General features: G+C 31.3%; 1 pseudogene; it reads right to left on the bottom strand.

Moving 5' to 3' along the window:
- Positions 1 to 12,917: 12,917 nt before the first annotated feature.
- LOC114759572 (homeobox-leucine zipper protein HOX20-like) lies at positions 12,918 to 15,077 on the bottom strand (annotated as a pseudogene).
- Between the last annotated feature and the right edge of the window lie 2,060 nt (positions 15,078 to 17,137).

Below are 17,137 nucleotides of genomic sequence, written 5' to 3'. Positions count from 1 at the left end.
ACTTCTAAGAAAATTGAGATGTTGGGTGCACCTGAAAAATAACAATAGAGGTAAAATTACATTTTTACCTTCTCTAAAAACATACAAGCGAAGAAACAGAAAAGAAAGAAATGGATGGAAAGGTAATACCCTTGATTGTGTTGGTCTCGGACTTAGGGGATGATAAATGATTTTTTTTTTTCCATTTTTTATATATTCAGTTAAACTAAAAACAAACTAAAGTTACCAAAATAACGCTGAGGAATTTCTTCCTCTCCCCTCATGCAGCTTTTTTAATTCTTCTTCCGCTTCCCTATGTTTGTTATGCGCCTCTTTCCGTAGTCTTTGTGATTTCCTCCTTCCATGGGAATCAAAAACAACACAGAGATAAACCATTAGGGCAGCTTTGGTGGAAATGAAAAGAGCGGTGGAGAGATATTTCTATGAAACGATTTTTTTTTTAATCTTGTACTAAATGTACTAAAAAATATTTTAAAATGTTAGATGCATAAAAAATATTTTAAAATACTGTATATATTAAAAAATACTTTAAAGTACTGGAGCACTTGGAAAAATACTTAAGGATGCTACCCTAATAGTCAGCAATATTATTTTATTTTCAAACTATCTCTATTACTGTATAGCCTAATGGATGCGAGTTTCCAAAAGAGAGATATTTTAAGAAAATTAATATTTTTTTTACAAATAAATAATTTAACTAATATTTTTGACGTAAAAGGTCAAAATTTCAAGGGAGGAAGTAATGCCTAATCTGATATTTTGTAAATATAATTAAACAACAAAAATGACATTATATCAAAACATTTATAAACAAGTTAACTAACAATGATAAAGGTTGAACAGCAAATAATAAGAAATGTATTGATAATGACAAGTTATTTATTAATAAGTTGTGAACTGATAATGATAAGTGTTGAACAATTAAAGATGACAAATATACTAGTAACGACAAGTTAGATAGTTTTTTAAAAAATCTGATACAACTATATTTTATTCATTTGACTGCAAAATACAAGATTGTGCACCATTTCTTCTCCTAAAATTTTGACTTTTTAACGCCTAAATTAGAATATTGAATTTTCAATATCATTTTTCCTTAATTATATGACTCTGATATTTAAAAGAGAAAATCTCAAAAAATGATTGTTGATTTGGAATTTTAAAATTCGAACATCAAATTTTTTTGAACAGTATTTATACAATGTATGCGTGTTGGAGTAATGTTTCTCGTGAATTGTGTCCAGAATTTCAACGTCTATCATTGAAAGGTGCTTGCATTGAAATCTTGTCAAAGGGCTGCCCTTCCGTGAATAAACAATTCCGATCCTTTTTTCAAAAAAAAAAAAAAGTAAAATACACTTTGCACAGTCGACTTTTTCCATTGGCGAACCATAATGCAACGGCAACGAAATTCTAAAAGCACCAAAAGCAGGTGGGGTTTAATTACAAACATTAAAATAAATAATTATATGATTAACTAATTATTTAATTAGCCAAATCAGTTAGCATCCTCAATAAGTTACCACTCATCAGGCTGCTGAAAAGTCCTCCCCTATATAATATCCAACTTGTCCAAAGTATATAACCTCACCAGCAACTTTGACTCCTTCAACATCACTTGTGGGACTCTTTACTATTATTTTGTCATTTTACTCGAATTCTTATTATAAGTCACCTGGAGAGAACATTTTTAGTCCTGTAAGTCACTTATAAAATATTAAATTATGGTTTTAAGTTTTATTTTTATTTAATTTTTGTTGGAAAATGACAAAAGAAAAGAGAGAAGATGATGATGTGTAAATAGAGAGGGAACTTTAATTAAGACAAATTTTAAATTTTAAATAATTTTATCAATTTAATATATTTATATGAATGAGTTACGAGTAATTCATAATAATAACCGGACTCATACTTTTCGCTTGTTATTTATGCAAGTTCAGATTCATTTCAAGTTTCTTACCGGACAACTAGAAAATAATTGATGTCCATCAAGCATGGTCGAGCATTAGTCTCTCCTCTCTTTATACAAAATATTTCACTAAAACACGTGAATAAAAAATTAATGAAAAACAATAAATATATAAAGATGTTAGTTTTCCCCCTTAAAAAATGCTATTATTTATGGGGAGTATAAGAAAGAAAATAGGAAAATAAATAAAGGATGTTTCCAAAAATGACATTATGAATATATTGAATATTAAAATAAGTAATTAATGTATTACAAAGAAAAAGCAATTGATGGGGTAAAAATAAGAAATTAGCCGAGAAAATTTTGAGGCATTCTACGAGTAATAAAAACAAGATAAAAATGATGGTTATTTCTTATAAAAAAAAAAATAAAAGGGACCGAGGGAGAGGGCATAGAATGAGTCAATGAAGCTCGTGAGATATTCAAACAGGGTCATGGTTTATCTGGCAGCGTGAGATATTTTTATAGGAACATCAAACACCCTAAAATATTTTATGTTTCATATGACATTCTGAAGTATTTTTCGAGATATATCAGTATCTAGCACTTTAAAATATTTTTTCGTTTCATTTAGTATCTTGAAATATTTTCTTCAAGTATGTTATTAACACCCTAAAATGTTTTGTGGTGCAATTTGCCCTAAAAGTATCGATATGCTAGGTTCACATGGAAAAGAGTACTTGAGAGTGTACTGGCAATTTTACCTTAAAAAATATTTTAAAGTATTTAGAAGCACCTGAAAAAAATACTTTAAGAACTTAATAAACATATCTGAAAACATATTTTAAGATACTGCTTAACCCCTTCAAATAATTGTCACAACATTTTCAATGTGCATTTTGAAAACGTAAGCGTATCAGATCTTGTATGATCTAAGAGGAAATGTTTTGAGAGTGATGTTTACTTAATCAAAGAGATATTGTTGTTTTTTTTTTGGGTCATATAATTAAAAACAATCACTTGCATGCATGCATCTAGGGGTGAGAGAGACAGCCATGGTATTCAATGTGTTCCTTATGTATACTGACACTACCTCCTGTTCTTAATATAAAACCTAGTTTGACTTTTAATTTTGTTCTAAATATAAACTCTAATTCATTTTGTCCATTATATTCATCCATTTTTTTCCAAAATAATCTTTATAATAGTTATATATATATTAAGGATTTCATTAAATAGTAAGGATATTTTAGGAAAGATAACATCTATTTATTACAAATAACTAATTTAACTAATTTTTTTTAATCTACTCAAATTAGTAAACTAATTTTTATATTAAACACCGAGAATAGTGTGTGTATATATAATATGAAAAATGTGCAACAAGTGTAAGCATAGAATGATTGAGAAGGGAAAATATTATTTTAAATGTGTCTTGTCTTTATATATATGAGTCATATGCGTCTTTATACATTGGGCACTGCAGATTACTTGATCAAAGCCATACTTTCATGTTTCAAAGATCTCCTTAGTTTAATATTTTGAAACACCGATAGATTTTTGTCAAATATGTGAAGATTATGTCTGGTGGATCTCTCTCTCTCTATATATATAAATATATATATAAACATTTTTTTAGTCATGTTTTCACAGTTACCTTCAGGGCACAGTAGTATTAATGACATTGGCTTCCATAACCATTTGGGAAAGTGTCTACATCTCAAAGATTACCAAACGTGAAATGGGTGAATTTTTTTTTGTCCCTTTTGATTAACTGTTTATTGTTCAAATATGACAAACACAATCTTAGGATGTGATTGGTTGGAGTGGAAGGAACGGGAGGGGAGATGCCATTTGCTTGAAAATTTCAAAAAGAAGGCAAGCCAAAATCTCACACCTTCTCATAATTTTTGTGATACTCCTCTGATCTTATTTATAAGGTAGTTTCAACATATTTTATACAAATCAAGAAAAATCTTAAAATGTATTAACTCTCCATTAAAATATAACAATTTTTCAACTTTACCCATATTTAATATATACACCGACAATTACTTACACTATGATAAATGAAGGACAAAATAGTATATTCACACTGAAAATTTAAAGAAGTGACTTACAAATAGGACAAAAAAAAACTTTTTCTCTCTACCCTATAAGTAGACTAGAGAAGTATTTTATTAATGCTTATGAGCAAAAAAATAAAAATAAACTATTCATTCACTACAAAAAACATAGCCCATTCTAAAAAAATTAGTGATGAAAAATTATTTCGTTACTAATTTTTGACGGGTTACAGGAAAAAATTCTAGTAACGGATTAGCGACTGAATTTCATTCCATTACTAATCCGTCAAAAAATTTGTCAATAAATATTTAGTGACGAAATTTTTTCTGTCAAAAATTTTTCTCGCTAATTCCACAACTAATTTCAATTATAAAATTTTTAGTGACAGAAAATTTTTTTCACTAAATTGTTTGTCATGACAATTTTCATTACTAATTCTTTTGCTAATTTTAAATTTTATTATTTTAGATTATAATCTTACAACAATTTATATAATAACATAATTAAGAATATAATGATTTAAATATATTTTTAATTATAAAATAAATTCATATATTTGTGGAGTTGGTGTTAATAAAGATATCATCATCATTCATCTCATCATTAGATACATACTGATAATAGGAAGACAATTTTTTAGAAAACGAGTCTATATTTGATTAAAATCAATTCCTCTTTATTATTAATAATAATTAAACAAATATGATGAGAATATTAATAAATTTTTTATACAAATTGATTGAGAAAAAAATAATTCTATTATATGTATAATACATTAAAAGATGTAATAAATGATAGAAATTCAAAATAAAAAAATAAATTTATATGAACAGCTCAATTTATGATTATAAATCAAACTAATATAGAAGTGAATTTTGAATTTTAATAATTAAATAATAAAATTTAATCATGATATAATTAATACCTATGATATATATTGATTTTCATCTTCAAAACAAAAATAAATTATGTAGGAATTTTAAGAAAATAAATTATATAGGATACATATATAAACAAGAGATTCAAATCATTTAAATTTTTTTATATAGAATAGTTTATTAAATTTTATTATAGTAGCCATTTTTTGAGTAACAAAATTTTTTACTAATTATAAATAATTTTCATCAAATATATAAGACACATATAGATAATATAATGTGATGTAATATAATACATGTATAATTAAATTATATATCTTATCAATGTTAATTAAAAAAATTAAATTTCAAAAATGTATTTATGAAAAAATTATTTACAATTTAAAATTCAAAATTAGTGTCATTGGAAATTAATATTATATTAAAAATATTTTTTTAAAAAATAAAACACTATAAAATAAATAGTAAAACAATTATTTAAAAATTATTTTGTCATAAAAATAGTTATGATTAAAATTATCATATAACTTATTTTTAGTTTTTAATAATATATATGTATATATAATTATTTGTGTAAAAAAAGTATTATATAATATATAATTTTGCATCATAAATTATCAGGTTCATTGCAGTTCAACTGGTAAAGCTGTATGCACACATAAACGAGGTCCTTGGTTCAACGACAAAAGGTGGCATGTGCATGTCATGTTAAATTTTTTTAAAGAACAGATTAATGATAGAATTTTTCCGTCGCTGATTTGTGACAAAAATTTTCCGTCACTAATTAGTGATGAAAGAATTTCATGGAATTTGCAACGGAATTGAAATTTTGTTGTTAATACAATTTGTAACAGAAGAATTAGTGATGGAATAAATTCCGTCCCTAATGTAATTCTATCACTAAATAAAAATTTTGTCACCAATGGCATGTTTTTCTGTAGTGATTTATTCCATCTATGAAAGACAAATTAGTTCAAAATAAAAATAAAAAATAAATTCCTCATTCGTTCCAAACTTAGAAGAAAGACTAATTTAAAATAAAAGTATATTATGTTTTTAAAATATACTAATATATTAAATATAAACAAAATATATCATTATATTAGTTTTTTATGAGCTTATTAACATGTTGGGATAAAAATGAATTGTAATAAATTGTAAAATTTGAATTAAGGTATAAATTAACTTATATAACTTGTAAATAAAAAATACTCCTTCCGTTCCTTATTATAATAAACATTTGATGCTTATAGCATATTCCTATATATAATAGAGACACTTAAAAGTTGTCTATACTTTTTTGTGTTGATTTCCTATTTTACCCATATTTATTATCTCTAACTCACACTCTCTCTCCCTCCCACTTCTCTTTTTTTTAATAATTTAATTGTTCTCTCTCATGCTCTCTCTCCTTATTAATGAGGGCATTTTTGGAAAAAAAATTATACTTTTTACACATTGATTGTTCTTAACTAATTTTAACTGTTTTTTTTATCAATATATTTCGGTTATTCGTCTCTTATAATAAGGAACGGAGGGAGTATAAACTTATAGGGAGAATTACAATCAAGTCTCACAGAAGAGAAATAATTATCAAAAGGTTCTAATAACAACATCAACAGCTTATAATGACAAGTCCTATAGTGAAAATAACAACCTCTAGGACTTGTTTTTCAATTGTTTTCTTTGCTTGGGACCTCATTGTAATTCTCCCAAACTTATATGTAAAAGGTAGAATAGAAAATTAATTATTACTATCTCTTCCCTTCCTGAATCAAATAAGGGATCATTAAAAATATTTTCCTTTTGTCAAACCAAACATAAACTTATATGCTTATGAGTGATAATAAAATAGAATTGAAACATGGTAAAATAAACAGAAACATTGTTCAATAATGTCAGTTAGATTTTTAAGGTTATAAGAAAAAGAATAATTAACTATTTTTGAAATAATGAATACGCAATGAGTACTCTGAATTCACCAAATGCGAGTAGGGCTGAGCATGCAACCCGATACCTGGAGGCCCACCTGCAACCCGCAAAAATTGGGCCTGTCTGAGCCTGTCCAAAAAGGAAAATAAATGGGCGGATTTAAACGGGTGGGTTTATAACTTAAATGGGCGGGCTTCGGGCACAGGCACGGGCTGCCCATACTCACCCATTTAACTTTTTTTTTTGAAAAAAAATAGGAGAGAATGAGAGATATGCCTTGCGCCCTTGCCCTGTCCATTTTTGTTTAGGGAAAACCAAAGCCCAGTCCATGTTCTCTTTCCCTCTCGGTCAACGGTCAAGGAGTCAGAGCGGCAGAGCCTCACTCACTCACTCTATCACTCACGTCTCACCCTCACTCACTCAGATCTCAGTCACTCTTACTCGATACTCCCTTAGATCTCAGTGCCTCTGCCTCGTGCCCTCACCTCGTCTTGACACTCACTGCTCGGTCGCTCGCCCTCTACTCTCTTCGTCTCGCTCTCACCAGTCGCCAGTGGCCAGTCACCTCTCGTCTCAGCATCTCTGTCTCCACAAACTCTCGTCGGCCGTCGCCACTGCTCGCGGTCTCGCTCTCACTCTCGTCGGCACGACTGCTCAGTGCGTCACCCTCGCCCTCCACTCTCCAATCTCTACTCTCATCTCTGCTTAGTACTCATAGAGTCATAGCTCTCCACTCTTTGGTCTCTTAGAGTCTCAGTCTCTCACGCAGCCACGCAGGTCGCAGGGTCACCGCCAGTTCCAGCTCAGTCTCTCACTCTCATCAGGTAAGCTTCAACTTGAATACTTGATTTTGCATATCTGTATGTTAAGAACCTCCTGCTCAGTTTACTTAGGGGCTCTGCAATATTGCTTATGTATTTATATCTTGATATTGCAATTGTCCAATTGAAATGAAAACCCAGTTGGCCAGTTCCAAATATATACATATATTTTTTGACACCTAATTAATATATCTATACATGGCTTATTAGCTTTGTTCATTGTTGCCGGCCCTCAAATCATGTGGAAATTGGAATCCTCAATCTTATGTTATCAAACAACAACACATTAATTGAGTAATTGACCTTCAGATGATATCATGATCAAATATTTATTGCTTCTATTGCTCTTGCTGAATGCTGAATTATCTTTGACTTATGCTGCATTGCTGCTTGTGTTTTTTGTAATTATGTTTAAATGAAAATTGGTTTTGTTTTGTAGAACAAGAGTTAGCAGTTCCAAATGTAGCCACCTCTTCAAGTAACTCTGAAGTAGAAGAAGAAGATCATGATGATGATGATGAGTGATGATTATATTTGTGGTTGTTTTGCTTGAAGCTTGAATCTTGAACATTTAAAATTTAGCATGATGGATTGTGATTGTAATGTATGGACTATGGAGTGTGGACTTTGATTAGTTATGCACTATGGAATATGGACTTTGATTAATTATGGTTAGATTATTAATATCCTTTAAGTTTAAACTGTCAAGGATTCCAATTACCCTTTTTTGGTTAAACGAGATGCCCATAACACGCATCAACCTGTCCATTTGACCCAGCCCATTTAAGAACAGGCTTAAACGGGCTGAGTACTGGTACGGGTAACGAGCTAGCCCGTACCAGTGTAACTATTAACAGGCAGGCTACGGTAGAGCTGGGAATCAGGGCCGGCCTCGCCCTCCAGGGCTGGCGGGCTTAAAAGGGCCGGCCCTCCAGGGCTGAAATTTTAAAAATACCCCAATTTGCTAAGCCCGGCCCTTAAGCTACAGGGCAGGGCCGGCCTGCGGACTTTTGGCCCGTTTAAGAAAAAATATTATTTTTTATATTTATCATATTTTTTTATAAAAATATAAAAATAAACCAATGAAATTATTAATAAAAGACATAAATATGAATAAAATTAAGTCACAAATATAAAATTTCATCATATACAAATATTCATCAACATCTAAGAACATTTAAAACATTTATTAACAAGATAACATCTAAAAGTTTTATCTATAATGCAATTGTGCAATAAATAAACACTATCATTAATCTTTTGAAACTTCATCATCACTATAATTAATTACTTTTCTTCATAAGTATGTTTTTCTTTCGTAACAAAAATATCTAGTTTTTCTTCTTTATAAGAATTTTATTTTTAAATTTTGCAATCTAACTATTATTTTACTTTAATGTGAGAAACATTATTGTTGAAACTCATGAATTTCTAGTTTAAATTATAGAATCACAAGTTATATAAGTATAAAAATATTCTATTATCAAATATATATATATATATATATAGTTTAAAAATATCAACGCATATAATATAAATCAAGTCATTATTAAAGTCTAAATTAACCCATTTTTTAAAAATTTAATTGGATAAATTATTGTCTAAAACTAAATTTAATTTTAAAATGATAATAATAACTAAATATTTGAAATATTATCAACAATATAAAAAATTAATAGCATTAAAATTATATAAAAAAATTTAAAAAATAAAAAAAATTATAAAAGGGCTTAAAAGGGCCAGCTCGCGGCCCTCCAGGGCTTATTTCTCATTTTAAGAGAAAAATATCAAGCCCAGCCCTCATAATTTCAGGGCCTAAAAAGGCCGGTCCGACGGGCTCGGCCCGTTTTCCCGGCTCTAGGTTACGGGTTATGGGCCGGGCGACCTGCCCGTTGCTTATTGCTTTTGAGTTGGGAAATATTTTAGAAGTTTTCAAAAGCACTCAATTCACCTCTGAGCGTCAGTAGTATCCAACGTGAATAAATATGACAAAAGTATAGCTGTTAAAAGAGATGTTCTACTATAATACATCAACTTTTACAAATAACATGAATCTAATAACATGAATCTATATATCATATAAAAACTTTAACAACTTACATTATTTAGAAGATAAAATCTAATCAAGAGTCCAATAACACGGGAATGAGTTAACATATATTACTTACTAAATGACACGTCATTTATATTGAATGTAATAAGAGACCAATATGTTTGTACTCCTATTAGGAAAAAAAGCTTTTAAACTGGTTAAAATAGACCTTTGACATTAGAGTCACAACCAGTGTAAAAAACAATCGGTTTTAAAAGCAACCACTTTTTACATAAGTTTCGCAACTACTGTATAAAACTTCACTTTTTAGACTAGTTATTTTTCCAACCGTATTTATTAGAAATTTTATAAAAGAAGGTTAACTTCTTAGACTAGCCATATTTACTATTGTAGGTCTAAGGTGAGGACCATTTTTTTAATTAATTATTTTTCTTATACTAGCTAGTTATTCTTATTATATTTGTCTTTTCAAGGTTTATTCTTTTACTTGGTTATTCTAATTTGCCACATCCAAAGGGGTTAAATGATTTTTGAGTGTTTGATTTTGTGGATGTAATTTAACCTGCTGTTTGATTGAAGCTGAAAGTTGGTTCTATTTGCAAAGATCATGAAGTGGAATTTTACCACTCTTGGATTGGACACTATTGTTCAATAATAACATGCATTTTGATCATCAACGTTAAAATGGAACATACAAATATTCTCAAACTATATATTGTTTGAGGTGGTAAAAGAGAATAATTTTATTTAAAATAATTACAAAACCAACTTGATTTTGATTTGGTGTGCTACACTTCGCATGATCGATGATGATCAAGTAGAGTAGGTTTTGGTCACCAAATAAAACTAAATTGAAGGTCTTGGTTGCCCTTTACTTTGAGTTCACTTTCAACCAAAACCTACCCAGCTTGATCATGATCAACCATGTGAAATGTAGCTTGTAAATCCAAAATTAAGTAATGTAGCTTGTAAATCCAAAATTAAGTCTATTATACTTAGTTTCTCTAAATAAGATTCTTCCCCTTTGCCGCTCCAACCAATAGGTTAGGGATACCTGCATATTTCATTTTAACACCACAAGAATCTAAATGCATAAGCTTCTAGGGTGGCAAAAATCAACCATAGTGATGCTCACAACTTAGACATCTGCTGCAAGTAGAATTCCTAGTTAAATTTCAATCAACATACATCTAACACTTAGAAAAATCATCCAATCAGCAATAAATACAATATATATATATATATATATATATATATATATATAAAGAGGCTCAGAATGTAGTAACACCCAAAAAACCTAGACTCATTCATCTTCTTTAAACTAGTATGCCTTGTTCCAATTTTAGGGTTTGATATCTATTAGTAGATATATAAAAGAAAGAGCACTACTGCAAAAGAGGTATTTTACAACAGTTAAATGAGCTTTTCATGGCAGTTTTGAGTACGACATCTATGCAACTGATGTAAAAAAGGTAGAGGATTTCACAGTGATTTAGAAACCGCCATGATATGTGACTTTTCACGATAGTTACTGCCATAAAAGTTTATTTATTCTTTATTGAATTCTCCTCCTCTCGCTTTGCTTGAGATCTAAACCCCTTCGCTGTCAGTAGAATATCAAAGCCTTCAACCACCAAATCGAACCTACTAAGATTTAATTAAGGTAAAATTGAATGCCCAGATCTAATAAAACTTCTGAATTTTAGGCTGTCAAACTCAGATCTACAAAATAAGGGGAACAAAAATTAGATATATTCAAACTTTCATATATCAAAGTATGTTTAAGCAATGATACTAACAAAAATAGATCTATTCAAACTCAAAACAAACATCATGTTTTTAATCAACAAAAACACTACTCATATCTTTTCAAACAACTAAACTACCAAAAACAATGAAACTCACGAAAAGAAAGGAGGAGAAATGGCAAAAAAACTCACAGATAAGGATGATGAAGATGACGTGACGGTGATGGCGATGGAAGAACATGGTAGAGACAACAGAAGCAAGGGAAAATACCGCCCATTTTTTAATATAGCAAAGGTGGGAGGAGGGAGAAAATTGAGTAGGGACGATAGTGAAGGACTATGTGCTTTAACTGTGAAAAGTCAAAAACTATCACGTCATGAAAAAGGTTTTAAAATTCTGATAAAGTTTTTAAGGAAGGTTTTTAAGATAATCCCCGTGAAAAGTAAAATTTACTTTCATATAATTACAAAAATATCACAGCCATTTTTTAACAGTGTTTTTCCTTATAATTGGTAAATTAGCGTCATTAAAGCTCTTTTTTATACTGGTGAAGGCACAAAAATGACAGCCATTAGAAATACAAAATATTGTTTAAAAAAACTCCTCTTCGTATATTCATGGTTAACTAGAGGAGTAGGAGGAGGATGAGCTTCTTTTTCTTTAGAGGAGGAGGCAGCACAAGAATCATTCATCATATTCTACTCGATGCCTCTATTATCGATGATGAGGTGGACTTGTTTTCGAGAACGTCAACGTTGGTGGCGAGACGGCGGAGGCACCACTCAATGGCTGCTACTCTGGTGAGTAGTTGGTCTAACGGTGGAAGAGGAGGTGAGGGAAGCAAGGGAGAAGGAGGAGGAGGGAGTAGGGGGTGGATAGGTAAGATCTTTTTTCGGCTTTTCACCATTGCGTGGCAACTAGGGATGAAAGAAAACGATGGAGAAGAATAGCCAAGTTTAAATATGCGATGACAAGACATGCTGGTGATCTTTGAACTTCGGGTGTGTTTGGGATAGCGGTGGCAGAAGTAACTTTTTTTCAATCTGACTTCTATAGAAGTCAGATTGAGTAAAAGTCAGATAGGGTGATGTGATTTATGTTTGGATTAGGTTTTGGAAAAAAGTCAGTTTAAGAAGTTGAAACTTGTTTGGATGATAAATGTAAAAGTAAGTTTGGATGTAAAATGACTTAAAAGGACATGAATTTTATTAAATAGTACATATCTAATATTAGATATATATATATATAATGTGACTATTTTTTAAGAAGTAAGGAAAATAAAAATTATTAAAAGTAAATAAATTTAATTTATTATTAGAAAGAAATTAATATAATATGACCATTTTAAAGAAATTATTCATCCGCGTCATTTTAAGAATAACGAAGACGAAAGAGATAGGCAGGGTAACCTCAATCTGCTTAGGAATCAAACTCATTTCTTTTAATGAGCTTGTCCATGAACCCATGAAAGAGCGGTTAATTTAAGTGAACAAATTAAGATGATGAGAAATAAGAAAAACCAGATGAATTTCCGATTGATATAACATGATGTAATGAGTAATACCATTTATTTATCTCATTTCATTTCATTTTGTTTCTTATACATAATACATAATAGTTACAGACATGAGGCGTGATAACTGTGTGTCGGGAGAAATTTGTGAGCGAGTGAGCGAGTCTGCGACTCAGTAGGGCCAAAAACAGAAGGCCTGATCTTCAACAGGGAATCCAAAATTGTTACAACCTTCGGGAGGATCGTCGTAGCATCCATCTTCTTCTACCTTCGGGAAGCAAGCCAGATTCAGCAGGTTGCTCCTCATCAGTTTATCGTCTTCTTCGTCCTGCGAGAAATCCGAGTGTTCCGCAGCTTCAGCTTCCGCCGCCGGCGACGAATCCGCCGGCTCCTGCTGCATCCACGAATGGTGGTTCGCCTCCGTGTCCTCCGAATCCAACACGTCGCTTTTCGCCGATGAATTCGCGTCTTCCTGCTGCTTCCACACCGTTATTCCCTTGGCAGTTACTCCTTCGTCTTTGGTTCCATCTTCCCGTGGCTCTCCTTCTGCTGAATTCACTGCTTCTGAATCTCCAGGATCCGCATTGGCCTCTGACTTGTGAGAATCTTCTTTCTCTTTCTCCCTCGCATTTAATCTGTCTTTTAGGGATTTCACCTGCGCACCGAAGATAAAGGTTATCACTTATTCGACCTTGTTTCCTCTGATTCGTGTAGCTCTAGATTGATTTGTGCTGTGCGTGTACTTCTCAATCGATTTATCGTATCAGGTCAAAAACCAATTAGTTACATGAAGATTACAGAATTTGCAGAAACAACATAGTTTACACCTAGATTGAAGAAGCAGGCCTTAATAAACAAAAAGCAATCACCAGTAAATTCCTATTTTAGTCCGATTAAAATTCAAGCCCATGATAACAACATTGTAAATCTCACAATCTTTGCCGCCAGCTCAATCCATATTAGTGGGTTACACTTTCTTTCCTTTTTTAAAGTATTTCAGTTAAAGATATCTTTAAAAACCAGAAAGCAGAAAAGCTGAGCAGGGAGATGAAAACTGAAAGAGGGAGAAAAGTAGCATGTGGGGTGTGTTTATATGTCTGATATGGTTAGTTTACCTCTTCTTTTAACTTGTCGTTCTCCTTGACAAGATTGTCATGATCACTCTTGAGCTTATCATAGCTAGCTTTCAACTTGCCATAGTCTTGCTCAAGCTGTTTGGTCTTGAACCTTGCCCTTCTGTTCTGGAACCATATAGCAACTTGCCTTGGCTGCAATCCTAGTTCCTTCGCTAGCTGAACCTTCCTCTCTGGTTCTAGCTTGTTCTCCACCTCGAAGTTCTTCTCCAGAAACTGAACTTGCTCGGTCGTGAGCCTTCTCTTCTTCCCAGCCTGATGAAAGCACACTTCGTAATCTTCCTCCCTGTCTCTTCTTTCTCCACTCCATGTAGAAATGGCCGGTCTGTCACTCTGCACCCACTCAGCCTCTCAAAATTCACCATGGATTTTGATCCTGGAAACCAAATTTCAGAAACTGGTCATCAAAACAGAGTCATAGAAACTTAGTTAAATCGGAAGCTTTGGGGTCTGTTTCTTTTTCTTTCTGCCTATTACATGAGTTCAGACTGTGGGAGGGAAGTACAGGTTTATAAACTTGAAAAGAAGCAACTCCAGTACAGTAGGATGGAAGTATAGAACAGAGCAATTATAAGAATGGAGAAAAAAGCGTTCGTGTCAAATGAAATCACCTGGGAAAGTGGGGTTTGAGGTGTGAGTCCAGATAGAGTCGAGAACGTCAGAAGAGGGAGGAAGTCTTTCGTTTTGGAGCAAGAGTGTTGTCATGTTGGATGCCCCGAAGAGTTTTCCACCCGCCGCCATAGATAGACCTTGAAGAAAACTAAAGGTGGTTTAGAGATTTTAAGTTAAAGGATCATATTGAGGACGATGATGATGAAATTGATAAGGAAAGACAAAAAGGAGACTAATTATGTGCTTTTGGATCTAAAATTTAAGGCGAAAGAAGCATGTGGTGAGGATGAATGTGATGAAGGAATCCAGAGAGATAGCTGAGAGGGAAGAGTAGAAGACTAGAAGCTTAATTACGGGCAGAGGCAAAGGAGATTTTCTTCTTCTGGTTATGGTGTTTGAGAAAAGAGAGAGAGGTGTGTGTTCTGAACAGAGAAATGGTTGATTCTTCTCCGTGCTGGGAGGACTGGGCGGGCTTATATGGAGCCTTGGTCGGGTGAGGTAGGGAACAGGGGAAACAGCACATCACAAGGTCTCAAATTACCATACTGCCTCTCCTCTTTTTTTTTTTTTTTTTCTTTTTCTATGATATTTTCACATGATTAATTATATATTTGTAATTTTAATTGTTTAATATTTATATTTTTAGAAAATAATTTAATTCTTGTTTTTTTTTAACCAGAAATTCTTCTCGTCAAGTCTTCAATATATACTGTTGATTTACTATTTTGATATTTTATTTTAAGTATGTATAATTTATGCCGACTTAGTTACCCATAATAGTTTTGAACATGTATGAGTGCTAAACAGGTCTCCTTTGTACATTGCGCATGGTATGAACTATGAATAGTATTCCTCTGCTATCATATTGATTTGATTTGATTCTGAGAGAATTATAATAAGGTTCTAACGAAACAAAACATTTTTGCGGTTTTAAATATAAAACCTATTTTGTAGTATAATTTATATTATAAAATATGTCTTATATTTAGAATTGGAGTAGTAATTACCAAGAAATCCAAATGATAAGTAAGCAGTTATCATTTTCTACTTGGAACTTATCATTGTAGGTATCTGTTGCCACTAAGACTTTTTAGTAATTAAATTTTTTTCCCTGAAATTTCATACCAATTCTTTTGATTTCATTATAACTCACTCCCATCATATTAACAAATTCAAGGCTAGACTGTATAAAACTTTCCTGAGCTAGGGTTGTAAGGAGAATTCTTGGAGGGATATGTATGCCAAGTAATTTGTAATAACCAGATCAATTAATGCCGAAATTTCAAATAATATTATGAGAAGGAAATCATAATAGCAATAATAAGGGTGAGCAGATATGAAACTACTTCTTTCCTTTATTTCAAGTTTTCCTTTTAAAAAAATTGATGATCATTTCCGTTACACTATTGTGTTAGAATGTCGTATGACATGTATTTTTAATTGAATCTTAGTATAAATCATGTTATTACCCAGTAAATGATATGGCCACATATGCTTTTAATATTTTGTTTATTGTAGATTACTTATATTATGATATTATCATATGTGTAATAACTACATCCGGTTCTTAATATAAGACTTAGTTGACTAATTTAGAGAGGTTAAGAAAATTAGTTAAATTAGTTATTTGAAGTAAATATATGTTGCCTTTTGACTAATTTTGAGAGATTAAGAAAGTTAGTTAAATTAATTATTTATAATCAATAGATATTGTTTTTCTTAAAATATCTTTATTGATCATATGTGTTTGAATCACCCATTCATAGTAACTCCTTAACATATTCAACTACTATAGGAATTACTTGGAAGCAAAACAGATAAATATTAGAGACAATATAGATTAGAGTTTTATATATAGGACTAAATTGAATGTGAGACTAACTCTTATTGGAGGTAGTCCTCCTTCAGTCTTTAATGTAAAACCTATTTACCTAATTTTATTATATTAATGAAGTTAGATAAGTTAGTTACTTATAAGAAATATGACATGTTTTTTCTTAAAACACTATAATCATCTTTCTTAATATCTTTCCTTCTAGAGGTGGAAATCAGGGCCGGCCCAGCCCTCCAGAGCCGACCCTTCAGGGCTAGGGAGCTTAAAAGGGCTGGTCCTCCGGGGCCGAAATTTCAAAATATCCCAATTGCTAGGCCTGACCCTTAAGCTAACAGGCTTAGGGCCGGCCTAGGGACTTTTGGCCCGTTTAAGAAAAATGTTATTTTTTATATTTCTCATATTTTTAATCAAAAAAATGAAAATAAACCAATGAAATTGTTAATAAAAACATAAATATGAATAAAATTAAGTTACAAATACAAAATATCATCCTATATAAATATCTATCAACATCTAGGAACATTTAAAACATTCATTAACAAGATAACAACATCCAAAAGTTTTATCTATAGTGCAATTGTGGAATAAATAAACATTATCATTAATCTTTTGAAACTTCATCATCACTATAATCAA

Source organism: Neltuma alba, unplaced genomic scaffold (genome assembly GCF_004799145.2).
Source record: "Neltuma alba isolate B1F8T4 unplaced genomic scaffold, ASM479914v2 tig00010867_pilon, whole genome shotgun sequence".
Lineage (NCBI taxonomy): Eukaryota > Viridiplantae > Streptophyta > Magnoliopsida > Fabales > Fabaceae > Neltuma > Neltuma alba.
Note: the sequence above shows the minus strand (reverse complement) of the source record. Positions and strands in the feature narration are given on the sequence as shown.